Genomic DNA, 27,298 nt, shown 5'->3' on the forward strand with positions numbered 1-27,298 from the left:
AACTCAGGACCGATTCATACCACCGATACTAGATGGCCCACGATGCTAAAATATTTCACAGTACTCCCCAAACCTTTGACCAGACTCCTAGGGCCCCCAAGGTCACCGACTTTACTTCATTGTGGGACCCTTCAAGTTTGGGACAGTAGCTACTGAGGGGATTTCAGACTATTGTGTCATTAGGAATTGCTACTATGGTCCTACTTAGATATGTACTTTCTGAGTTACCATATGTCCTACCCCTGACTTTAAGCTTATCAACTTCCCAAGCATTACAGGGTAGGCTGAGACCAGCACAGAACACGGATATTTAGCCTTTAATTTTACAGATGCCTAAATATACAAAGAACGTCAAATTTTTTTTACAAATATAATACCAATGTCAATTTGCAGTGGATTTCAGAGTGTGTTTGCTTTTGATAGAAACAAACCTTTAGCTCCAATAACTTCTCCACAACAATCTGGCTTTCTTGTGGTCTTCAATCTTTGCCCCCAAGACTGCTATATCAAGGACTCCCATTTCAAAGATATAGGAGACAGAGTGGGGGCGGGGGGAAGCAGGATACACGGAAACTCTTCCGTAGGTTCTCTTGGAGAAGGTTCTGTGGAAGAATCTGAGTACATGTGTGTGTACATACAGCTGGAGGTCACCCTTGAAGATGACCCGTGAAGAGATGGGTGGCAGTCACTGTGAAGGAAGCCTCAAGTGTTACACCAGTCTTTTTTTTTTTTAAAGTAAACTCGATACCCAGTGTGGTGCTTGAACTCCTGACCTGGAGATCAAGAGTCACAAGCTCTACTGACCGAGTCAGCAAGGTGCCCCTGCAACAAGCTTTGCAATGCTTCTGAATTTCTTACGCCCGTACAGTCCTATTGCTCAAATTCATCAACACATTAAAAATGTTGACTGAATCGGCGAAATTGCTTCTCCAGCTCTGGGTATAATGGCAGGTTAGGGAGGCCCGAGTGTGATGTTTCTACCTACACAATCAGCATGGTAGGGACAAGGCAGATGAATCTGGGTTCAGTCCTGGCCAGTCACTTATTCTTCACGTGAGCCTCAGGACGTTTTGCAAATTCTGTCTCCATTTTCTCATACGTACAATAGAGATGAAAATAATATCCAACTCCCAGTATCATTGTGCAGATCAAATGCCCTATCTTATGTAACACGCACATGGCGTGTACTAAATGCACAATAAGGATTTCCTCCTTTCACCTTCCCAGCCCCTCAGCCCTCCAGCAATATTTACAGATGATGAAGAAGGGGGCAGAATTTTCAGTGTTAGTCACACGCCAAATCACATTGTGGTAGTCAAAATAAAAGTGAGCCCAGACTAAAAGCAAATCAATGAGCCATGTGCTCTGGACACAGAATTAAAATAAGGACTGCGTGTGCGAAAAATGCGATCTGAAAATATGTAACGTATAATCAACAACATCCTTTTCCTAGCTTCTCTGGCGCCGCCCCCTCCTCCCCCCCACCGGCCCCCCTAGGTAGTAGGATCAAGAGAGTGAACAAAGGTAGCAACTTAGGGCAGGAGTTGGGCCTTCTGTTCCCTGATATATTCCAAGTAGGTAAGCCAGGACCCTCATATGGATTAATGATGCTTCATAAATATTTGATAAATGGAAGGGAGAAAGAAAGCGAGAATAAAGTAAAATACAGTGGGAAAGAAAACAGGAACATTCTGGGACTGAATACTCTGTTTTCCCCAGAGTTCAGGGACAAAAATAATGATTTCTAACAAGCCACAGAAAAAGTCTTAAATTTTCTACTAGAGAAAAGGTGGTTGATCTTAGTCACTTTCTTCAAATACATACAAAAGACATCTGTAAATGGTTTCTGCACCCCCGGTATAACCAGAGGTGACAGATCAAGCCACAAGTGGCCTTGCTGAAACCGTTCTCTCTTCAGGTAGGAGGACTCTCTTGCTCTCCTGACCCAGCCTGGACTTAAATATAAGGTGTAATGTTTGACGCCGAAGACAAAGTAGTTCATCTGCACGCTAAACCTAGGTGCTCAGGTGAAATGGTTTGTTAGCGCTCAATGTTTGTTCTGCCGATTGGTGAAACGATCTTCAGTTTTCCCTTGAACCACATGAATTTGAACCGCGTTGGTCCACTCATACACGGGTCCGTCTGTACGCGGCTTGTTTTGAATAAATACGTTGGAATTTTTAGGTGACATCTGTGACAAATTGAAACCCTTGCCGATGAACGGCATGGCTTAGAAATACCGAAAAAGACCGGGAAAAGGTATTCACGAATGCGTAAAATATACGTAGACATTCGTCCAGTTTAGTCGCTATCGTAAAATACAAACAAACCTATTGTAAGATGTTAGAATTTATCAACACTTGTGCACACAAACACACGCTGTACATGGTACCATTTGCAGTCAAGAGAAATAAACACATGGATAAGTACTGTAGTAAATAACGGCTAAAATTAACCATGGTCCAAACTACACCACTGCAGGGATTTTCCAGCCGCTCCCAGTTGCTTTGGTGAGCTCAGTGTTGGGAGTGTCTGCTTAAAACTCCCCACGATGCTAATCATGTCCACATGAGCAGCTGGTCTGGCCAGTCAATTAAGTAGCACAGTAAAAACTCATCTCTCCTGGTTCTCACCTATTTTTCAAAAACCTTGAATAACACCGCAGGACCCATATGATGTGCCACTAACGATGCGAGAAATGCTCCCAAGGAGACCAGAAACGTCCTGACCTTACAAGAAAAACTCGAGGGGCTCGGTAAGTACCGTAGATTGAGGACTGCAGCTGTGTGGTTGCCAACCAGTTCAAGATAAACGAGTCCAGTGTGAGGACCGTTTTAAGAAAAGGAAATTCATGGGGCACCCGGGTGGCTCAGTTGGTGGGGAGGCTGACTCTCGATTTCGGCTCCGGTTGTGATCTCATGGTCTGTGAGATTGAACCCTGCGTCTGGTTCTGTGCTGATAGCAGGGAGCCTGCTTGGGATTCTCTCTTCTCCCTCTCTCTCTGCCCCTCCCCCGCTAGCTCTCTCTCTTTCTCTCAAAATAAAGTAACCTTAAAAAAAAAAAAAAAAAGGAAATTCACGAAGCTGTTGTAGTTGCAGCAGTGGAGTGAAAACCTTGCACTTTTTGTGAAATACCTTTTATGATTTGAAAATGCAGCTTTTATGGGGATGCAGGATTGCTATAGGAAAGGCATACCTATAGATTCCAGCATGATTTGAGAAAAAGGGAAGTTATTACACGACAACGTAAAGCAAAAGGAGAGCGAAGGATCTAAGGCTGGAGAATTTAATGCCAGCAATGGATGGTTTGATAATTTTAGAAAGGGATTTGGCTTAAAAAAATGTCAAGACAACAGGAAAAGCAGATTCTGCCAACCAAGAGGCAGCAGACGAATTCCCAGGTGCCATGAAGAAAATCATTAAGAAAGGATATCTGTTTAAACAGGTCTTCGAGGCAGACAAAAGTACTCTATTCTAAAAGAAAATTGCCACAAAAACCATTTATTAGTAAAGAAGGGACGTAAGCACCAGTTTTAGGGCAACAAGGGATAGGCAAACTGCACTGTTTTGTGCAAATGCAGTGGGTTTATGATCAGTACTGCCTTTATCTATAAAGCTGCTAACTTTCCAGCCTTGAAGAGAAAAGATAATGTCAGCTGCCAGAGTTGTGATTGTATGGCAAGGAGGCCTGGACGATGAGAACCCTTTTTCTGAATTGGTTCCACCAATGTTTCTTTCTGAAGCCAGGAAGTAACTTGCCAGTAAGAAACCACCTTTTAAAGGTGATCTTGGACAATGCACTTGCGCCCCATGCCCGCCCCCCAGCTCCTCCACTGAGCCCCATGAATTCAACACTGAAGATGTCAAAGTGATCTACCTGCCCACAAACACAATGTCTCCAATTTGGCCTCTTGATCAGTCTTAAGGACCTTTAAGGCTCATTACACACAGTACTACATGGAAAGGATTGTCCGTGTTCTAGAAGAGAATCCAAACCAGACATCATAAAAGTCTGGAAGGATTACACCATTGAAGATGCCACCGTTGTTTCAGAAGAAGCCATGGAAACCATCTAGCCTGAAGCAGTGAATTCCTGCTGGGGAAAACTGTGTCTAGAGGTTGTATATGACTTCACAGGATTTATGATAGAGATTATGACATAGAAATCGAAGAAATCATGAAATAGATTGTGGACATGGCAAAAAGGCCAGGAGGTAAAGGGCTTCTTGGAGAAATTCCAGAATTAATAGGCACCACACCAGATGAATTAAGAGTTGTCTTGACGGACATGAGTCGTCTTCATGAACAAATTGACGTTAGATAATCTGGCAGAAGCATCCTGATTTATTCAAGACTGCTTTTGACCTCCTTTACAACATGGACCCTTCTATGATATGGGTGCTGAAACTAAAGTACGTAGAGGAAGAAAGATTGGTATTGTACAGAAAGCTTTTTAGAGAAATGAAAGAGCAAAAAAAGGTCAAATTATGAAATATGTATTTCTGTAAAGTTGCACCCGCCTCTTCTGCCTTCCTTTCTACCTTCTGCTCCTCTTCCCCCCCATCACCCCTCGTCCTCCTCAGTCTACCCAACAGGAAGATGATGACAATAAAGACCTTTAGGATGATCCACTTCCATTTAGTGAAGAGTAAGTAATCATTATGCTGCACCATTAATAAACATCCGTTGTGTCTTCATGTGAAAATACAATAACTGTATGGTAAGAACTATGCGAAACATTTTCTGTCCTCCTCCTCATCACTGCTTAAGTATTCATCACGTAGAATATCACAAACCAGATTTGTATGGAAGTGGATAGCCTATCCTTTCACAGGCATGGGGTCAGTGATATTTAACATAAAATTAATAATGTGTTAGTTATCTTACTGTTTTATAACTTTGCTTTCAAAGAATTACCACACAATATCTCTGACTGCCATCTTTCTCTCCCTCTCTCCATACCCTGCCTTCTCCCCCCGCCCCCCACCTATAACTGGAGAAACTATGTATCAGCCTGTCATCACAGGTAAGTGTTTTTTTTAATGTAATAATATTTTCAATACTGTACTATGAATATGACTGTAATCCTGTATACCATAAGATTTTATAAGAGTTCGTTCACTAGGGTATAGACTGGGCTACCATGAAGCAACTGTATCCATTACAATAGGCTACATTAAGCACTCATCTTGCTGCTTCTTCATTATCAATGAATGCATCATTATACCTATAAATAAAAATGAATTTCTTATTCACCTTACCTTTCACTCTTGATGTCTAGTGTTAGTAATACAGAGCTACAGTGTGTTGTATAATATAAGGCAATATTGATTAGGTACTGACAGATATTTGTCTTCTAAACAGAGGATGCAAACTTATGGTATCAGTAAATACAGGACAGATACATATACATACATATATATATATATATATATATATACACACACACACAGGACAGGTATATATATATTATATATATCTCATGATTTTCTTTTCTCTAGTTTATTATAAATAGAATATAGAATACATATATAACAATATGTGTTAATACACTGTTTCGGTTATTGGTAAGTCTTCTAGTAAGCAGGGGGCTGCTAAGTTTTTTGGGAGTCAACAGTTATATGCACATTTTCCATGGTGCAGGGGTTTGGTGCTCTTAACCCCCACACTGTTCAAGGCTCAACTGTACAACTAAATCTACTCACAACACAATGTGCTATACCAGAAAGGGGTCAATAGAAGAGTCCACTGAAAATATTCTGCTGGACCAGTTAATGATTGCTTTACACACACACACACACACACACACACAGTCACAAGGTAGCACTGAAGATCAGCGTTATCACCCTCTTCAAGTATAATCTGGACACTGGTGGATATACTCGCATGGCACCAGTTAGACTGCTCAGTTTTGGCAGTAAAATCATAGTCATTTTGTTGTTGCTGTTTTTTGATGGCTAGCATCTGATAAGCGGTAGAAATTTGGTAACCAGAAACAGTGATGCTCTGGATACTAACCGAGATGATGGAAACAACAGGATGAACTGTGAAGGACGGTTGACAGGTGATACTCTACGGTGTTTTTTTTTTGTTTTTTTTTTGTTTTTTTTTGTTTTTTATCTTAAGTTAGGTTCCCTGGAGACAGACTCTGAGATGGGGATTTGAGAGCAGGAAGGTCCGTGGGGGTGGGGGTGGTACTGGGGAAAACTACCACTAAAGTAGCGAGGGAAGAAGGACTGGGTAAGGGAAAGTGCTGAACTTGAGAGCTGGGATGGCCCTTCAGAATTATCCCAAATTAAGGAAAGGGGGATGGGCCTTTGTGTCCCCCTCACTGACTAGTCATTGCACGTGGACTGCCCTGGAGAGGAAGCATAGCCCTGTGTGTGACAGCTCCTTTCAACTGAAGGCAGTTCCCCAGAAGGGACGTGTCTGAGAGGCATCGGTGCCAACACTCCCAGCAGGGGGTGGAATAAATACCTAAAAGGGGTATCTGGACAGCCCATCACAGCATCCAGTAAAACTGGCAAGTTTAAATAACAATGTATTTAAGGGAGAGTAACTGGCATATAATCTGTACATAAAGGACATCCAATAAATATTTGTTGAATGAAGAGTGGCTCTTATGAAGGAAGAATGATAAGCGAAGGACTTAAACTTCATCAGAAGGGATTTAAATGAGGCTGTAGGAAAATACAGAATTATAACAGACCATGGAGAAAGCAGAAAACTTCAGCTCTCCTATCTGTATTGTGACTTGGTCATTGGATTAAATCGTTACAATGACTCAGATTCTGAATTATTCAGCCTTGGGGGAAAAGTAGAAGGTAAAGTTCCAAAAGGGGCTCTGATTTGGGGAATCGAGGTTCAAGTGAGCCCCCCTACCCCCACTGTAAAATAGCCACTATTGCACTACATGAGTTTGATAGGAAATTTCACATCTTTAAGTCTTTTGTGAAGCAGGAGAGTGAAGTGAAAAGCATCATTGATTGAATCTTTCCAAAATTAATGACTCTTTCCACTTGGAGCCCTTTCAACTAACATAATCATGATCTAAGGTTCTTTCTCAAGGTCATTTCTGAGCACATTCTGAGCGTCAGGACCCGCTCACCTTGCCGCTAGCAATTTAATCACAAAGACATTTCCCCAACATTACGCATTCCTGCATTAGATGATGCCCCTTACTTTCCTCAACATCCACATTAAAAAAAAAAAAGGTATATAATTAGATGCTTGCACTGAATGAGTTTTACCCATGACTTACACGGTAATTTCAAAGATGCTTCACCTTCTTTTCTCAGTGGTCTTCAAACGAATGGAGATTCTAACAATCCACAAGTCTGTCTGTTGCTCAAGATTTATCCAGTTAAAGACTTAAAAATAATCTATTAAGTATCTTTAAGCTATCATGACATGAACAAAAATGCATAAATTCAATGTGCTAACTATAAATTTTTACTGTGACTCACCAATCTGTTCCTATAAAGATTAAGTCATTTTTATGTAGATCCCAAAAGCTCCTGTCATCTCCATGTATTTTAAAAAGAATCCCAATATTTCAAATAAACTATTTTTTAAAAACTTAAAAATATAAAGTGTGTTTAGAATTCATTTTTTAATGTAAAAGAGGAAGTCTTTTCTTCAAATAAAAAATAATGTTAATCTTATTATGCAAAATGTATATTTTCTAGACATGCCTGTTTAACTCTTTCATTCAAAGTATTTGGGGAAGAATATTCTTTTCTGTCTGCGACCACAAATGTAACTTTTTGGTCACCTCAGAAATTGGTTTATTTTTAGTTTAAAGGACAGTCAGATCTCTTCCTGGCATCTTAATCTATATAAGTGTAATTAAACAAGATGCTTCTATCTTGCAGGACTGACCCATTAGCCTGGATCATTGGCTTTGCCTGTGCAGGACATCTAGGACAGGAGACATACGGGCACACACCTATACACCCACCACATACACATGCATCTCCCCTGAAGCCTGAAATTCGACCAACAATAAATCATATACCCTTTGTTGTAAGATTCGCACTTCTCATGGTCTTCTGTTAAAATATTCCTCAACAGGGTATCATTAAAGTGATGGGGTTGGCAGAGTCACAGTAATTTGTGTGTTTTCTGCGTGAAAGGGAAGAGGTGCAAAATGTTGCCAAGATAGAGGTCTGACGCATGAATCAGCACTGGAAGAAATTGAGAATAATCCAAAATAATGCAAAAATAATAATGGACTATTTACCATTATTTACATTTTTAAAGTTTATTTACTTATTTTAAGAGAGTGAGCAAGCAGAAGAGGGACAGAAAGAGGAAGAGGGAGAAACCCAAGCACGCCCCACACTCAACGCTGAGCCCAGTGCAGGACTCAACCTCACAACCTTGAGATCGTGACCTGAGCTGAAATGAAGAGTCAGACGCCCAACCATCTGAGCCACCCAGGTGCCCCGACATTATTATTTACTGACAGGGACTAACAAGGCACACAATACTATTTTCTTAAAGCTAGGGATAAAAGATAATGGTTGATATGGCAATGCGACTTCATTTAATGATTTTGTAGATTTGTTTTCCTTTTCTAATATTGTTAGTAACCTGGCTATTTTCAAGTGTGAGAATGACAAAGTCTTAATACAGGTCCATTCCTTCTTTTGCAGCATTAATGAAGTCATTGCGTGGCTAAACCTTGTTCTGAAGACAGCTTCAGTCTCAAGGAAGAAGATAACCTGGACTCCTATTCTGAAAGACTTGACCCGTAATATAAATCAGGGCACAAACAACAGCACTGTCCAGTTGCAATGACTATCATGATGAGCCCCTGACCTTCAGCACTGAGTGCAATTGATCTAGCTATTACTGTTTACTTAATGGAAAAATCTCTCTCCTGCTTTCAGATTTGTCCCAAGGCTTAGCCACAAGAGTAAGATTTCTTTTTAAAATGTGAGTTCATTCATTCTACAGACATTGAGTATCTGTAAAGCACCAGGTCCTGTGCTGGGGCAGGGGACCCTCGAATGAATTAGGTACAGTTTCCACCCTCAACTGCCGTGACCATAGCAAGTTTTTAAACGCCTTTGCTCTCCCCAAGTGAGAATGGCCAACCCTCGAAACTACTGTAAATTCACCGTGTGTGAGATTCAAGCCCAGCTTTCACAAAACCTCTCAAATTCAGCTGGTGTTTTTATGGTGCTTTTTCATACATTCTTAATTTTGTTTTTCTCAGCTTTTCAAGTTTTAACTTTTTTAAAAATATGGACCTCAGATAACCAAGTTTAAGATGATTGTAGACTTGAGCTTATGATATTATCATCAATCCACAGAACACCCTCTTATAGAATGCCCTGCAGTTTAACTTTTTTCCTCTATGATCTTTGGTCACTAATTCCACACCTCCCTCCCCGAGACCGCTTCTAGAATATATTTAAAGTGTGTTCTTTTATTCTACTTTTATACACACACACACACACACACACACACAGAAGCTTTGAACAATTTGGGCATGGAGCATGTTTAATTTACATAAATGATACTGTGGTATAAATATCTTTCTAACTTTTTCTATTCAACATTATTTTTAAAGATCTATCCATGTTACTGAATATACATCTAAGTTACTGTTTTTTATACTCCATAACATATCATCCTATGCATGCATTGGTAAGTTTACCAATGGCAATGGCTGTCATGAGCATCAATACACTTTTTCCTTGAGCGCTTGAGTGACTTTCTGAAGAAATATCCAATAGTACAATTGCTAGCGTGTGTATAATTGTTAGATATGTACATAGTCAATTTCAATAAATTCAGTGAAATTATTTTCCCAAATAGCTGCCTGAAGGTCTCCATTTTTCTACATCTTCACCAGCATTTGATATTGAATGACTTTTTAGTTTTTGTCTTATGATTATAGATTGGCATTTTATTGATGCCTTAATTAGTATTTTCTTTTTTAAAAAATGATTTTTAAAATTTTATTTTTGAGAGAGAGAGAGGGAGACTCCAGGCTCCAGGCTCTGAGTGCTCAGCACAGAGCCTGACTTGTGGCTTGAACCCATGAACTGCAAGATCATGACCTGAGCCAAAGTTGGATGTTTAACCGACTGAGCCACCCAGGCGCCCCTTCATTAGTATTTTCTGGATTTTTATGCTGTTTGAGCATCTCTTAATAATTATTACCCATTTAGGGTTTTCTTACTGTGAATTGCCTATTCCAAGATGTTGCCTATTTTTTATTGTTTTTTCTCACTTTGTAGGAGGAGGGCTGACTTAACTAATCCTACCAAGAATATTATCCAGTTTATCCTTTTAAAAATGTGTTACATAGAATATTTTTTCTTTAAGCCTTTAACACTAGGAAAGCTATTCAATTCTCATAGTCAACTTTTTTTTGCTATGGCTTTCAGCCATTTAACATGTAATCACAGCTATATTTACCCTTTTAGTGAGGGTACTTGGATTCTTGTATTTACTCTGAACCCAATTTACTTCAGTGTTATGACCTTGTTTATGTTTCTTGTCATAACCTAACTCAAAAAGATGTTTTGAAGGAGTCAGGCATAATTGAATCAATACGTTTATTTTTTCAAAACGTACTGGTTTAATTCTTCTCCTTATTATGACAGAATGCGCTCCCACTCACTTGGAATGACAATAGGTTATTAGAATTAGAAGACTCTGGAGATCAACTGGTTCAAACACACATTTTAGGTAGGAGACAGAAGATGGCTGAGGTCATCTGAAATTGTTCAGGCAGTACAGGCAGAGACAAAAATAGAATGGCCTAGCACTGAATCTGGTTTTTCATTTCTTTCTATTTTACCAAATTATATTTGAAAACGATTTTGCATTTTATACTTAATCAAAAAGGTACATACATGGGGACATGTGTTCATATGTATGTGCATCTATGTGAAAGTGTGTTTGTATTTTGTAAACTCATGAATTTCTGTTTTTCCCCTTTGGCATTTATCTCTCTGTGACTGTTATGAGCCTTCTGATCTTGTACCTCTCCCATCTTTCCAAAAGCTTTTTATAAATTTTGAGTCTAATCGAGAAGTGCAAAATTACAAGCCATGCTTTGGAAGTCAAATTTAAACTCCTCTCTTTGGTAATCTCTGAGATAGTCAGTATATAAAAATATCATCCAACTTACTAATTATTTGGGTGTTGGCTCTGTTCTTAAGTCATCCATGAATTACTCCCTTTTTAGATTACTTAGCAGCATCAGAAAGATTCTCGCTCAGTTTTAGGATTGGAAGGGAAAGTCGTGGTTGAGTGTGGAGCTTCCAGTGATGGAGGCCTGACCTCACGTCCTGTGGAAACTCAGCCTCCCTGATAGGGCCAGAGCAGACAGGAAACAACACAGCTGGCAGGCTTCCACTTTCTGACTTGGGCCAAGTGAATATTACCGCCGGAATTATCAATACTAAGGTTTTTCACTAAGTATTTTCTTCTGTGTTCATCAAGACAAGAAAAAGACAAATTCTCCTCTGGCTCTGAAAGCTTGGATAGGAAGCAGCAACATGCCCATCATGTTCATATGTTCTTGGCCAAAGCAACTCATGTGGCCACAGCTAACTCTGGACAGCTAGAGGAGTATGGTCCTTTATGTACTGGAAAGGAGAGACCAGAAGTGTTTGGTGAAGAGCATACCATTGGCTGTCACACTTGGAAAGCCTCACTTTTGGTGGCATGGTGATGATAGAAACACCTCTTTGTCCTTATAGAGTATTGCTGTGTCTAACCAAGGAGCACCCAGGGCATGCCTGGAGATGGGAAAGGGCACTGGATTTGATTGTGGGCTGTAGTGTCTGAGACCTAGAAGGCTGACCCATAAGACTATAATCCAGGAGTAAAAAAGAAACCATGAGTTGGGTAGGCCATGCTACTGAGTCAATGTCAAAGGACCAGAAGGAGAGAGCAAGACACAAACACTGGGCAAATTGGATAAGATCATCACCTAACCTACCTGCTGTCCCTTTTCCACAGATACCTCTTGTGCACTAAGAAGCATGTACAATTCCAGGTTTTAGAGATTTAGCAGTGAATAAGACAACCGGAGGATAAATGACAGAAGGGATATCTGAGGCCTGGAGCGTGTACAGGGAAAGAGCTCTGACCATGTCCAAAGTCAGGGTGTGCACACCCTACACATCACTGAGTATTTCACCTCTCATTTGCTATATGCAGAAGCACAGGTGAGTATTGCTGTTATAACCATTTTCCCAATGCGTTAACAGTACCTCAGGGTAGTAAAAGTGACTGGCCCATGGTCCCGTAATTGATTCAACTCTTGGTTCTCTGACTCCAAAGGCCCTTTCACTTTACTTTTACTATGACACTGCTGTTCCCCACACAACACAAGTATCAAATGAAAGGTTTCTTGAATTTCGATCTTTACCTTCTACAATTGGCATTTTGTACTGAAGTCTTACTTATAGCTGGCAGTTACAAATGAAAAGAACCATATATGGAGAGAATGTTAGTTTAACCATAACCTTATTCATTCGTTCATTTATTAACATATATATTTATTATATTATTGATATTGTATATATTATTTATATATAATTTGTATATTTATTAACATATATATACATTCATATCATATATATATATATACACATGTACATCATATATATATACACATGTATACCACATACATAAATATGTATATATACACACATGTATATCACATATACATATATATGTGTGTGTGTGTATATATATACATATATGTATATGCATATATACATATATGTATATATATAGGATACGTCCTGGATTCTTTACATGACCACTAAGAAACTCTTCAGACTGACATTTTCCAGTTGCCAAGGAAATCAGGAGTATTTTTAGAAAATTGTTACTTTGATCTGAAACAATCTCTTGTTAGGATCCAAGCAGTCCCATCTCTAAAATAGCCAAATACTCCCATCTCTAAAAAAGCCAAATACAGCCAGCCACAAGACGAGTAACTCCGAAGCTGCTTCCTTATTGTGGGAAGTGAGTCTTAGTGTCAAAACAGTGCCTGCTCTTCCCAGACTTTCCACGTTGACAGGGTTATGTCGAAGCATGCTCTCTGGCCCGTGCAGCTTCGACTGTGCTTATGAAAGGCAAGGATGGTTCTCAAACGAATTCTTCTTGACCTCCGCCATGCGCACACGCAAGTTAGCGTGAGCTGAATTCAGCCTAAGAAGTGCTAGGCTAAGGCTCCTAAACGGTTGCAAACCATTCTTGGGGTAAGTTGGTGGCTTTTCGTCTAAAAGGGTCACACAATGTCCCTTGTTCGCGCAGTTTGAGGTATCTAGATTCTCACATGCCATTCCGCGTAAGGAATAAAAAGGATTTTAAAATGCTGCATCAAGGAAATAATGAAGCCAAATCTGCTTTTCCTGGTTTGGAGTAGTTTTTATGCTTTTCAGGGTAGAACACTTAACCCTCATCATCTATTGGGTAAGAAATACTTAGGGGTTGAGTATTATCAGGGAGTTAAAAAATAAATAGAATAGTTTAGAAAATAAGTGTTTCTGAGTCTGCATTACCAATTAGAAGAAGGAGCTTTGATTATAAGCAGTCACTTCTGCTTCTTTAGATTTTAAAAAGCACCAGGAGATCATAGCATACACCGCTATCCATTTAGTAGTGCCCCCTGTCCTACTTCTGATTCTTTGGCCACACAGTGACTTTCTGGGTTGTGATCTCTAGATCATTTAGTGCAACTGCCTCTCAGAAAAGGGATGCAAACATCTTCTCCTTGGCCTTAGTCCTGAAATATCTCGCAAAACGGATGTTATCAGTTGGCATTTGGTCTTGGGAGTCTGAGAGTTTTGTTACTTCGCAAGGCATCATTGTTATTAAGACATGAATTGTAGGGGTGGTGGTTCAGCCCCAGGGAGACTCAGTCTGCATAGGGGAGCTGTCCCAGCAGTGCAGAAGCAGAGTGTGTCCGGGGGGTTGGTGGTGGGGGAGCCAGGTAGATAGCCACCTGCCTCCTGGATCCACCCAGATTCTACTGCAACCACACTGTTGTTCTTAGGTTCAATGCCAAGGGTATACTATATCAGTGCAATCAGGGGCTAGATAATGGAAATCAGCATGCTCTCTTTGGGAAAAGTATGGAGACTTGCGAGGTTTTTACTATGCACCTACCATATGACTTCTCTGAGTCTCAACTGCCCATTTTTTTTTAAATGTTTATTTATTTTTGAGACAGAGAGAGACAGAGCATGAACGGGGGAGGAGCAGAGAGAGAGAGAGGGAGACACAGAATCTGAAGCAGGCTCCAGGCTCTGAGCTGTCAGCACAGAGCCCAACGTGGGGCTCGAACTCACAGACCATGAGATCACGTGACCTGAGCCGAAGTCGGCCGCTTAACCGACTGAGCCACCCAGGCGCCCCTCAACTGCCCATTTAAAAACAGGAATAATAATATACTGTATTAAGGTTAAATGAAATAGCATATTTTACTTTGTAGCCCAGAATATGGAGCATGCTAAGTATTCAAAAAATGTTAGTTCCCTCACTCTCCCTCTCTTTTCCTTACTGTCACCAGCTGGACTTCAAGACCGGATTTTGGCTGCCTAACTGCCTGTACTTACCAAACTTTGTCTCACATTTTTCCTTAAGCTTTTCCTTCCGGTTTATCTCTTAATTCAGGCAAAAGAACCCACAGCATAGCATCCTGTGATGGAAAGCAAAACTACGTCTCAGGCAATAATGACTGTCTGGACAAAGAGTTGGGCAGCCCAGACCACTGGGGTGATGAGATGAGATTGTGCTTAACTCCTGACTCAGTCTGTGCAGATGGACCATGGACTGACCCATGGAGTGACCCATATTTACCTTGTCCTCATTCTAATACTAAAACTAGCCTCCCTGGAACTTCCAGGAGGAATACAAGCCTCATTTACATAACATACAATGTATGAATAGGCATGTTTTCTTAAGGCACTGCAGGACCTTATGCCTGTCTCTACAAATGATGACAAGGACACCCTTTTAAAATATTCTTTCTAACCCTACATAAAAGGAACCCATCCACCCTTGCTCAAGGAGTCATGGTTTTGGAAGTTATTCCCTACGATCGCCTTATGTGCTGCAAATAAAGTTTCCTCTGTTTGACGACTCACCCGATGCAGTTTCTATCTGTGACTCACCAAGGAGTGAACTCACATTAGTTCGGTTACAATAGAGGGAGGTAAGTTTTGCAGTTCTTGTTAATACAGATTCACTTGCTAAGTAAAATTTTTATTTATTTGAGATCAACTTAGAATATCATTGTTAGGAAAACAGAAACATAGCAAAGTAGAAGAAAAAACACACCACAGTTTATGGTGACGAAAGTGATTTACTTTCCAGGTCAGCAGCACTGGGCAAAGCCTGAGTAATAAATGACCTTGAATAATATTGATTTTACTTAAAGCTGAACTTTAAAACTATTCTTTGTGGTCCCTTCATGATGGTTTTGCCTAAGTAGCACGTGATGGCCATGCCTTCCCTAATTGGCCTTTGATAAGCCAATCTGTTTCAGTCTCATCTACTTCAATACAAATGAAAAAAAAAATCATTTCAATCTGGCGAAGAATAAAGTGTGTCTTTCCTAGAAACAGCTGAAAACCAAATAGAACCAAATAGAACCAAATAGAACCAAATAGAACAGCTGGAACCAAATAGAAAAATTTAGAATAAAACCCAAAGCAGCTGAGATGATTCTAAAAATTTAGCTCCTTTCCCTTATGAGGTGCTAACAATGCAAGTGGAGTTTTACACTGTAGGGGTCAAGGGCAGGCTCTCTCAAGATGGGCCACTTTGGCATGAAGATTATTGTGATTTAAAAGCAATCAAATCCCAGCAGATTCAGGAAAAGCTCTTGACCTTCCCGCCAACTGGCTGCAAGAGAGCTATCAACAGAGATACCTGTTTACCTAAGAAGCTGGTCTATATAATAGGGCAGCTTTTGTTTTCCACACACTTCCTCGCAATGGTCATTTTCCCCTTTGTGTATTCTCCTACCCCTATCCTTAGCTCATACAGCATCATGCTGCCTGTCTTTGGAATTTCCACGTTTGTGTGGATTCCCTGCACCTATACTATTAAATTTGATTTTCTCCTGTTAATCTGTCTCATGTCAATTTGGTTCTAAGTCCAGCTAGGAGTCCAGCTTGAAGGGCACAGGAAATTCTTCCTCCCCAGCACGACTGAAAGCAAATAAATATACAGGGAACCATCTCTCTGTGTTGATATGCGTACCTATTCCTTTTGTGTTTCTACGCAGTATTTTTTTAAGGAAATATAAAAGCCCATGGCAGATCATAAAATTAACACCGTGAACACATTACCTTGCTCTGTTCTATGGGATCTCAGTGTCCTAAGCTGAATTCAACTTCCTATTTCAATTGGCAGCAAATAAACTACTATCAGACCTTGAACGGTTTTTAATAAATGCATGGACAAAGCACGCCACACCATGTATTGAAATAATGCACCATATCAAATGAAATAGAAACCTCAAACTGTTAGTGCCTCTCACTCGTGAAAAGTGAAATCTGTTACTGCAACGCCCCTTTACCCTTATCGCTCCTAGTAGTAGGAGTTTCCGGGAATGAGGTACGGGGTGTCATCTTGTGTTCTAGATTATTGAAGTTCCACATTTAAGTGCGGCGCCCTTTTACTGTAAGTGGGTGTCCTTGATGGAGAGTTTTCTTGAATGTACCATGTATGTTTGTGCCTCATGGATTAAAGGAGCCAAATGCCGTCTAACCTCCTCTTAGGGCTCAGTTATTAATGGATACAGGAGGTAAGAAACTCAGACAGGATTCCATTCCCCAGGCCCATGCCGTATTTTCTACTTGAACTTCAAGGTGGTGAGCGACTTGCTAACAGTCACCCAGGTGCGCACTACAGGGGCTCACCCTCAAATCTAGGCTTCCTAATGCCCACTCTCACTGCTCTTTCTCGTACAGGGTAATTCCCAATTATATTGTATTTTGGGTACTTGTCACATCCTTTGCTGTGCACAGTCTTCCCGTAGATTCACCCATGCCTCATTCCCTCACCTACTTCAGGGTTTTTCCTTACCTGTCACCTTTTCAGTAAGGTCCTCACCCGGGGCCCCTTCTAAATTTGTAACCCTCTCTCTGCCCCCTAATTGCTTTCACTTTTTCTGATTTTTTTTTCCCCTCTGCAGCGGCTATCACCTGCTGACCTCACATAGGTAGATTCTACTTAATTTTGCTGATCGTCTTTCTCCTCACACGAAGATGTAAACTCTGTGAAGAGAGTTTTCCTGTCTGTTTTGTTCATGACCCCATTCCCGGTGGGAGAACAGTGTCTGATAACCACTAGGTGCTCAGTGAGTGTTTTTTAAAGAAATCACTGGTCTGAATGATTGTAACTTCGCAGAAGTTTGATCTCTGAATAAGCCAGGTGTTGTCATGTTAATAACATGGGGGTTTCTGGACTGTTTCCATGTTGGTAGAGAAGGTTAAGAAATTATTTGTTAAAGGAAGCACTCTGGTTTTAAAAAAAGTAGCTGAGTTTTATCCGGTTAATGTATAGCATAGAGTTGATTTCCTTTTGGATGCTATAATAAAATATATGTTGCACTTACAAATATATTTGCATGAAACTATTGAAAGCATTGATGACTGTGGCATCAGTGAAGCTACATTTTGAACTAAAATGATGACCTACTTGTGCAAATCCCTCTATAAGTCTACCCAGCAGGTGCACAGTGTTTCAGTCTGTCTCCCCCCAAGTGGCCTTGCTCGTTCAATAGAGAGCTCACGTGACCGCTTTCAAGCTACTTGATGGGAAGTCAACCACAGTGTCTAAGAACCATTTGTAAAAACCCTAGCGGTAGCTGCATAGTTTAAAGAGTTCTCTTCAGCAAGGTACATTAAAGAGCTTCACAACAGAGTTTCAAAGGAGGACGAGTCTTTGACGAATCTGTCTAAAAATAATGAAAAATATAATGAATGCTAAGAAGTTCTTTGCAGCTTTTATCGTAAGGGATAATTGGAAGGAACCTAACACTTTAACAGTAAGGAAGTAGGTAAGTAAACTGCTGATTGGAAAATAGTGTTTCAGTTATGACTACGAGACCATAGAGCGCTTTGGAAAATCTTAGGAAATAATATTAAACTCTTTACATATTGGAAACCGCATGTGGTGACTGAGACCATGCAAAAATAGGTGTGGGGACAAACTAGAACATGACATTTTAAGAAATAAGCAAAATGACTTATTGTCTTTATGTTCCCGGGCTTGAAACTTCATATTATAACTAATAAAACAATAAAAAAGAGAAACGTATTGATCATGGAGCGAAAGTGTTAGCAGTTTACCTAAGGTAACTAAGGGGAAGTCAATTCATATGGAAGGCGAGTACTGATATTCTCAGACTAACATTTGAAAGGGATTTCCCAAACTATGTCTTTAAGATTTTCCAGATAATAATAGCTGTATCACTCACACACACAAAGGAATGTTTGGTTACAGAAGATTTTACTCCTACTGGAGATTTATGATACAGCTAAGAATTCAAGGATCCAAAAATTTCTGTAGTAAAATAAACAGTGCAATTATACTTTATTTTTTCCCCAAATTATCTGACCAAGTGCCATTTTTTCCTAGTCGACCTGTGGATAACCTGAGAAAGACCACCATTCTGTAGAGTGCCAGTAGGGAACAGCTACCTTGGTTTTTCTCCAATGAAGGTTTGAATATAAGGAAAAGTATAAGAAATCAAGAAAAAAAAGAGGTTGAGTCGTTGGGTCCAGGTTGCTTTATTTCTGAAAGTTGTCTGAGGAAGACTGACCTTGTGTCTAATTGCTGGAATCGGGAGGCAAAAAGGCAACTTTCCTCTAAAAATAGAAGCGATGTGGTGCCTGGCTGGCTGAGTTAGTAGAGCATGCAACTCTTGATCTTGGGGTGGTAGGTTTGAGCCCCACACTGGGTGTGTATGTTACTTAAAAAAAATAAAAATAGAAGCAGCCTTGTAAGAGTCTGTCCTTAAAGACCTTGCAGGACTGAGTCCATTCCACAGGCACATGAGCCATTGGGGAGCCATAGTCTTAGGGATTATCGAATGGAGTTAGCAGCAAGTAGGAAAGTTCCAGAACCCGAGTATCCCCATCATACTTTGTACTGCCCATGATTAGAGTGGTATTAATTTTCTTAGGGATTGTTCTCAGGAGCTTGTGAACCCCGTCATCCCTCCCTCCTTTTGCCTCTCTCTCCCTCTCGTCGTCTACCTCTCTTAGTAAGCTTCTTGATAACAACCATTACGTTCACCTTTGTATCCACAGTGGCTGGAACTGAGTTGGTGTTGAATGAATACCCACTGAATTAACAACAGAAAGAGGGAATGAATGAATGAATGAATGTTCTTGTGCTCTACAGAATGTTGGACCCAATGCACTCAAAACTGATTCCCAGTGTAGCTCTCAAATAAAATAGTCAAAAAATCAACTTTCTCTATTTCCATTAGATTAGAGTGTTTTAGAATAATAGTTTTCAAACTTTCCCTAATTTAAGCTCTGCTTATTAAATTCACATTTATTTTTAATTTTATAATATAGGCTATGGTAAAACATTCACACATTTCAGAAAAAGGTAACTCATCTCCTAATTACCAACAGCTGGAACCTTATAGCTGGAACCTTATAGTTGGGCTAGGAACCTTATAGTTGGTTGCATACATAAGACCACTGTTTTTGAGGTCTATTTTAGGAAGTATGGATTACTTAAAATTGTTTTCAGTAACTATAGAGGATCCCATAAAATGATTATGCTAAAAGCAATTTGCATTGCTATTGATAGACATTCAGGATGTTACCAAGATTTACTATTATGAGAAATGCAGCAATGAACACCCTTGTATCTTAGATTCGATATTCAGAAAGAAAACCGTTTAATCATCAATTTAAAAACTGAAAATTTAAAAATTCGGTTGGCAAACTGTCAACCCAAAGAAATGGCTCACCAAATTTACTTTCCTACCAGCAATGTAGAACATATGCATTTTCAATATTTGTGCCAAAATATTTTTATTACCCAATTTACTTTGTTTCTAATTATTTGGGTGAAAGAATGATATCTTATTTTATACTTCCCAGATTAGTACTGAAGTTTGCCAACTTGCAGGCAGCATTTGTCACTGTATTAATTTTAGCCAATCTTAAAAACAAAACGTCATTGCTATGAATTGTCTAGTCCTGTTAGAAATTATTGTAAGCAAAACTGTACCTTTGAATTATTCACAAACAGACAATGTCTATTCATGGGGCTCCTCAGAAGATCTGTAGTATTACATGTTTTATCATGTTCAGTAGGAGGCTGCAGCTTGCCTTTATAGCCAAGTTGGTCACTTTTCTGGACACACAGTCCTTATTTCAAGAAAACATCACTTCTTCTGCTTTTTTTTAACGTTTATTTTTGAGAGAGAGAGAGAGAGAGAGAGAGAGCCAGCGAGCATGAGCAGGGGAGGGGCAGACAGAGAGGGAGACACAGAGTTTGAAGCAGGCTCCAGGCTCCCAGCTGTCAGCACAGAGACCAATGTAGGGCTTGAATTCGTAAACCTCGAGATCCTGACCTGAGCCAAAGCTGGATGCTCAACCACTAAGCCACCCAGGTGCCTCTTTTCTGCTTTCTAAGTGACTCTTCCTTCACTAATATCACCTGATTGTGGACAGATATGTTTATAATTAATTCTGTAGCCTGGGTGGCTAGTGCAGTACATTGCCAACAAATGTAATTGTAATGGGTTTAACAACCTGGTCTTATTTCCCCCCATGCTAAACATTAATTCTGCCATCATTCAAAAAAAAAAAGAAAAAAAGAAATGACAGAATCTTCTTACGCTGTCAAGCAGCATACTCATGATTACAAGCAGAAAAAGGCTATTGTGATCAAATGGTAAAAAAGTTATCAGTTGAGTTATCTAATAATTATGGTATATAAAAATCTCTCTTTTTTATAAGAAAAACCAAATGGTATAGACAGTACTCGGGTGAAAGAATTATTGGAGACAAAGGCATTAGTTAAGATACTTTAAACACACACACACATACACACACACAGCCTGAACAGTAATCACATGGTGTTGGATATTTTTTGAACTAATTTTTTGGAAAATAGGTTATTAAGGTAAGAAAACAATTGCAGAAAGAAACTTATACCTCTTTATTATTCTCAAACCATATTTGTCCTGAACAATTCTATTATTTTTAAAGAAATGGGTTTGCTTCTAAATAAAAGATCATTAACAAGGAGAATACAAATTCCCATTGTAGGGCAACTTAATGCTTAGACTCTAGGGTAGTTTGGTTTCCTTTTTATTTTTTCACCCAAGGAACTTTTCAATTAGTAAGCATAAGAAAAGTTACTGTATATCACTCATTATTCATTGATTTGATGAAAATAAATCGGATAATTTCAGATTGAAGAAAATTTGTTTCGCTTAAGGTATTTTTTAGAGAATGGTATTTTACTTCTATTACAACCTGAAATTCTTCCTGTGTCCATCCCTCACAAACGATCTTCCTGAATTTCATAATCATGTGAGAAAAATCCTTCACTGAGAATCAGGAGATTGTATTCATATCTGGGCTGTGACACTAAACATCTGTGTGTCACCAGCATAACTTACAGGATTATTTTTCTGAACTTCTGTGTCTTATTGAGTAAAACAATGACTGACTCCACTGAGAGAGTGAGATACAAACTCAATTTCCTTGACTTGTCTCCCAACATTAACAATTATTTTAGAGATTTCACCCAAAGGTAAATATTTCAAGCATTTCTTGAAGTCCTGAGTTACTTGCAAGATGTGTCCGTGGCTGCAACATTTTAACCACCAGCACAACTATCCACGTATGGGGCACATACATCTCAGTTCACCGAATCCTTCCCTGACCTGTTTCATTTATTTATATTTATGTACTGAAGACCCTACATGCAATCTGTGTCAACTAAAGGCTGGACAAAAATCTATGGAGACTGTATGTTCTCAAAGTCAGAAGGTTGAGGTTCCAAAGGATTTACTGGTGAGACATCAGGAAAAACTCACGCTTACTGTGTCCAGTGTGACTCACCATCTTCAGGTCTCCTTATTCTCTCTCACAGGCACTCAGTTACATGTTTCTCTGGAAACCTTCTGCCTTTTACCTCTGCAAATGCCTCACAGGTCTCTCCAAGCTTTATGTTTTGTGTCTGTTTTGTAGGGGCCTAGGGCAGTCTGCCCCAACATGGGCCACTTTGGCGTGAACATGATTTTGAATTAAAAGTGTACAAAACCCAGCAGATGCAGAAAAGGCTCTCTTCCAGGACCCCAACTGCCTAAGTTTACTTCGGAAAGGAGAACCTGTACCAGGAAGAGAGCTAATAACAGACTCTCCTTTACCTGAGAAACTTACGTGCATAATAAGCAACCCTTGTTTTTCAAAACATCTCCTTTCACCTTCCTGCTAATTGCCTTCTCCCTTTGGTATCTTCAGACCCTACCCATCTCCTTAGCTCAAATAAGGTTCATGTTGCCTCGTTGTCTTTGCAATTTCATGTTTGTATGGATTCCTTGTATGTACACCTATTAAATTTGATTTTCTCCTGTTCATCTGTCCCATCAATTTGATTCTAAATCCACCTAGAAGGACCTTAAAGGGAAGGTCTTCCTCTGCAACAACTCAACTATTCTAACCTTACCATCTTTGCATACTCCCCTCTCATTTCTAGATTTTATTCTTTACAATCCTGGTAGACTTGATATTTCAGTAATCTTTCTCTACTAGGCTGCTTTACCAAGAGTAGGGAGTCTGGGCTCTTACTGGTTCATACAGGCAGTTGGGGACCAGTTTTGTTCAATTCCCCACTCAACCATGGCTCCTAAAAACCCCAGCCTCTGACAACGCACCAGCTTGTTGCCAAGGACAATCACAGAAGAGGGGGGTGGAGCGGGAGTAACACAATTACTATTGGGCAAGGAAAGTTTGACCTGTTTATGGGATTTATTTTATGAAACTCTCCATTTTACATGAAAGACACAGACACCTACAGAATTAAATAACCTGCTTGGTTTTAAAGACTGACTTTGAATATAGATTAAAAACAAATCTCGACAAGAGGCAAAAGGAAAACTTGAGCACTGAGAGCAGGTTAATAGCTTCAAAGCAGGTGAAGAGTCATTAGATAAGTAAAGGACGCGTAGAGTGTGGATAAGAATGAAGGAGGGGGCACCTAAGTGGCTCATTCTGTTAAGCGATGGACTTCAGCTCAGGTCATGATCTCACAGGTTTGTGAGCTCCAGCCCGCATTGGGATATCTACTATCAGCATCGAGCTCCACTTTGGATCCTCTGTCCCTTCTTTATCTCTGTCCCTCCCCTGCTCCCCACCCCCCCTCTCAAAAATAAAAAAACATTTAAGAATGAAGGAGGAAAAACCCAGACTGGGGGCTAAAGAAGTCTTCTCCAGTTGATAACCATGCCTTTGCACCCACCAGAAGAATTTTTAATTTGTATTAAACCTGTAAAATTCTGAACAGTTTTTGTTAGCACTTAAATAAAGCAAAGTGACTTGAAGAAGCTTAGAAGCATAAATTATCAGACAGAAATAGCCTCAGCATATTTAAGATGAAAGCCACCAGAGAGAACAAATACGAAATGTCTTTGGAGTCTATTAATTCCAGCCCCTACTCAAGGAATTTTCGGCATGATCACAGTGTTATATACTTGAATAACACAAATCCAACTATTACTGGTTCCTACCTAGCTACATGACTATATAATATTTTATATTGTCCGATTTTGAAGTATGCTGGCTCTTAGAAACCAGCTTTTAAGTCTCATGTCTCCTAACAGTATTTATTTATTTATTTATTTATTTTAAAATTGTTTTTAATGTTTTATTTATTTTTGACACAGAGAGAGAGAGACAGAGCATGAGCAGGGGAGGGTCAGAGAGAGAGGGAGACACAGAATCCGAAGCAGGCTCCAGGCTCTGAGCCATCAGCACAGAGCCCGATGCGGGACTCGAACTCACAGACTGCGAGATCATGACCTGAGCCAAAGTCGGACGCTCAACCGACTGAGCCACCCAGGCACCCCTCTCCTAACAGTATTTATAAGTCCACCATTATTTTCCATTTATCTTCATATTGTGCCTATCTCACTTACTTAGGGTATTCTTTCTTAAATACACCATATAAACAAATACTTATTCTTGGTATGTTAGGGTAGGCAGTTAGTTAGGTTTTAACAGTGTGCCTGGAGGCCAGGGGGAGTCACAGCTATTCTGGGAAAGCCAGAGACCTGTCCTGGCAACACTTTTAAAATAAAGCCATGAGAAGCCCGGTCAAACCCGGCCAGACCAAGACAAAGGCTGGAAACCCCTGACCCAGTAAGGGAAAAAAGGCACAAAACTCTGCTCCCAAAGAAATCCCCTCCCCAGCTAACAATTATTCCACCACCTAGTTAACAACCATCAATAACAGAGACCCACCCCCTGGGATAGGCAGCTGTCACTTGAGCTCCCCTGCGCCCACATCCCCAGAGAGTACTTTCACTTTAATAAACTTTCCTACTTGTACCCCTGGGCTCTTGTGTCTCCTCTGTCCTTGAATTCTGTCCCGCAACAAGACGGACAGCCTCCAGTGATATCCCAAGGACCAATGGGTGGAGACCCCAGGCAGGGCCCAGAGGTCTCCCCAGGCCACCTGGCAACAAAAGTTGTACTTACAATTCCCAAAATGTAATTAGAATATTTCTGTTATCTACACAAATTTCCACTTAGCTGTCTTACTCCGCTGAATTAAAATGTACTTTCTTTGCAATTACAGAGAAAAGAATACCTATTACATTACAGGTTTATTAAGGATCTGAGTCAGTGGTAAAGTTACTGAAATGCCATTAAGTGAAGGCACATAAGTCAGAGGCTGTGTTCTGGGCATATTTTATATGACATTGCTGAAAAAAGGTGATTGAAAAAAAACCTCAGGGATGGAAAGACACAAAAATTGGTCTTTTCTTAGATGAGGGGAGATCATGTACCTCCATTCAACCTCACCAGGTTGTAGGCTTTAGGAATGTTCCTGAAATAAATCTGTAGAGCTGGGAACAACAGGAAATTGCCACTTAGACACTTCAAAAGCTTTCATGCTGCCACAGAGCCACTTACTTGATACTGGATCGGTTGCTAATGGTTTCTGCCTAAGGCTTTGATTTTCTTTGTCTTTGTCTCCAAGGGATCACCTTTTTCCTAATCGATTACAGTCCGCTAGCTAATCTGATTCTAAAATGCAGCACTCAGTTCCGTTCTGTTTTGAAAATTCTTAAGTACACGGTCAGTTTAATTTCGGTGACAACCGATCCAATATTTGCAATAGTTTTTACAACTCATGTCCACCTCTTTGACAAATATTACCTGGGAAACCTAAAGGTATTATAAATATGCCATCTGGGAAAGGTTATGGTTTATTTATTTATTTTTTTAGTTATAGAAAAAGAGGCCACATACCTTAAAGCTAGTAACTTTCTTTGACAGCTTTAATGTTTTTTTATAAAGTAAATTAGATCCCATCGTACAAACCGAGTCCTTGATATGAGGCAATGCTAGAAGGAACACAACTGGTTATCAACTTAGGCATCTTTTAAGAGCAGATGTGTTAAAACCCAAAGCAGGTGTGCAAACAAGAAAATTGATCTTGGTGCAAAAACACTGCACTTGGAATTGTAGTAGCTGGGACAGATCCTGAGGAGCATTTAACTCAGCTTCCTCCTTTGCAAATGAACAAACTACCAGGAGTCCTAACATGATACACAGAGAACAAAATTTGCTACAGTGGCCTCTCCCTCGAATCTTATAGCTCATTTAACATGAGTAGAATATTTCTCATTCCCACATCGGTATTTCTTCCTCAAGAACCCTTGGAAACGACAGGGATGCCACCTCATAGATCCTTTACTCCCCCCTTCCCTGCCGCCCCCCAAATGTGATTATTAGCATCACGGTGCATCTTTGTTCCAAGTACTTTTTCAAGAGAAATTTCAGATTGCCACATTGCCACAAAGAGTGTGTTTATCTTGTTTACTCTCTCAATATAGATTACACATTTAAAACCCCAGCTGGGTACCATTCATCCCATTATGATTTAAAATTCCATTCAGGAGTGAAGTGGAAGAAAAGAGGGAGTTACAAATTTCTTATGCTTAAGAATGAGAAAGGAGAAAACAGTATCGGAATGAAACTCAGTTCCAAGATATATAAAGCTCAATATAAGTAGTCATTAAAACAAAAGTGGCATTATTTCTTTTCAATATATTCTACCCTACAAACTCTAGTAACATTTTCTTTGTTAATAGGGGCAAATGGGAATGAAATTGCTTTTGGGTGGTGAATTCCTTCGAGAATTCCATACACTGTAATTGTGATTTCTGTCAGTTCATTAGTAACAGATTCTATATAGTACAGTCCCACACACTCTCCTTGTTTATTTAATTGTGAGAACTGATCACTGGCTGGCACTAAAATACTAGAAGGCAAAATTGTACCTGAGGAGAGAGAAGGAAGAGTGGAGAAAAGAGGCAGTAAGTTATCTCAGTTGTGAAATACAGTATCCAACACGTCAGAGGGATATGAAACGTTTTAGGCTCAATTTGGCAAGCATATCGCTCCACTTGTGGCTACGGACATTTTAAAATATATGTTTAATATGGATATATGGATACAGCGTCCACGCTAAGAATAATGGCCAGCATTGTTTCAATTAATATACAGAACCAATGAGTCCAACTGTCATTTGTATGTAGTACATGAAGACTTCCCTTTACAACTTCTGAGACTTGGTTAAAGCCACATGAGTTGATACATACTGTATCAATATACCAAAGCGGAACATGACTTTTGGAAAGATAGAAGCTCATCCCTTATCCAATTTTTCCTTTTATTCTGAGTTGAGCCATGCCTTCCCTCTCTCTTTTTGAAGGCTATTTAGCAAAAATAAGGTTTAACAGAGCTCTGAAACTTTGGACAGAGCTTCTCAGATGCAGAGAAGATAGACTGAATTTACCCTTTAACTGGAGAGGCAGAAGCATGGCTATGATATCCATAAGTGTCTTTTGACAGTCTTTGAATGTGGAATTTGCCATTGTGATAAGTCTAGATGCACAATCAAGCAACACAAGCATAATTCCCTATTGCTCTAAAGAATGATTCCTTAATTCTAGATACCATAATTATAAAGAAGCAGATCGGGGCGAGAGACTTGATAACAAATTTCAATGAGCATTACATTTAATAATTTAA

At 39.8% G+C, this 27,298-nt stretch overlaps 1 protein-coding gene and 1 long non-coding RNA gene across 4 annotated transcripts in view; one reads left to right on the forward strand and one right to left on the reverse strand.

The window, feature by feature from the left end:
- DLGAP1 (DLG associated protein 1) overlaps nucleotides 1-27,298 on the reverse strand; it is a 933,957-nt gene that overhangs the window by 526,834 nt on the left and 379,825 nt on the right. The gene's annotated exons all lie outside the window — the stretch shown is intronic.
- On the forward strand, nucleotides 3,557-17,394 carry LOC125914434 (uncharacterized). 3 transcript variants are annotated; one of them, XR_007455304.1, is made up of 7 exons: nucleotides 3,557-4,647; nucleotides 4,999-5,025; nucleotides 8,281-8,441; nucleotides 8,657-8,919; nucleotides 11,988-12,196; nucleotides 15,031-15,198; nucleotides 17,188-17,394. It is a non-coding gene; the product is annotated as an uncharacterized LOC125914434 (long non-coding RNA). The 3 variants fall into 3 exon arrangements; XR_007455303.1 differs by having other exon boundaries at nucleotides 3,557-5,025; nucleotides 8,657-8,939; XR_007455302.1 differs by having other exon boundaries at nucleotides 3,557-5,025.

This window comes from Panthera uncia (assembly GCF_023721935.1).
Source record: "Panthera uncia isolate 11264 chromosome D3 unlocalized genomic scaffold, Puncia_PCG_1.0 HiC_scaffold_8, whole genome shotgun sequence".
Classification (NCBI taxonomy): domain Eukaryota; kingdom Metazoa; phylum Chordata; class Mammalia; order Carnivora; family Felidae; genus Panthera; species Panthera uncia.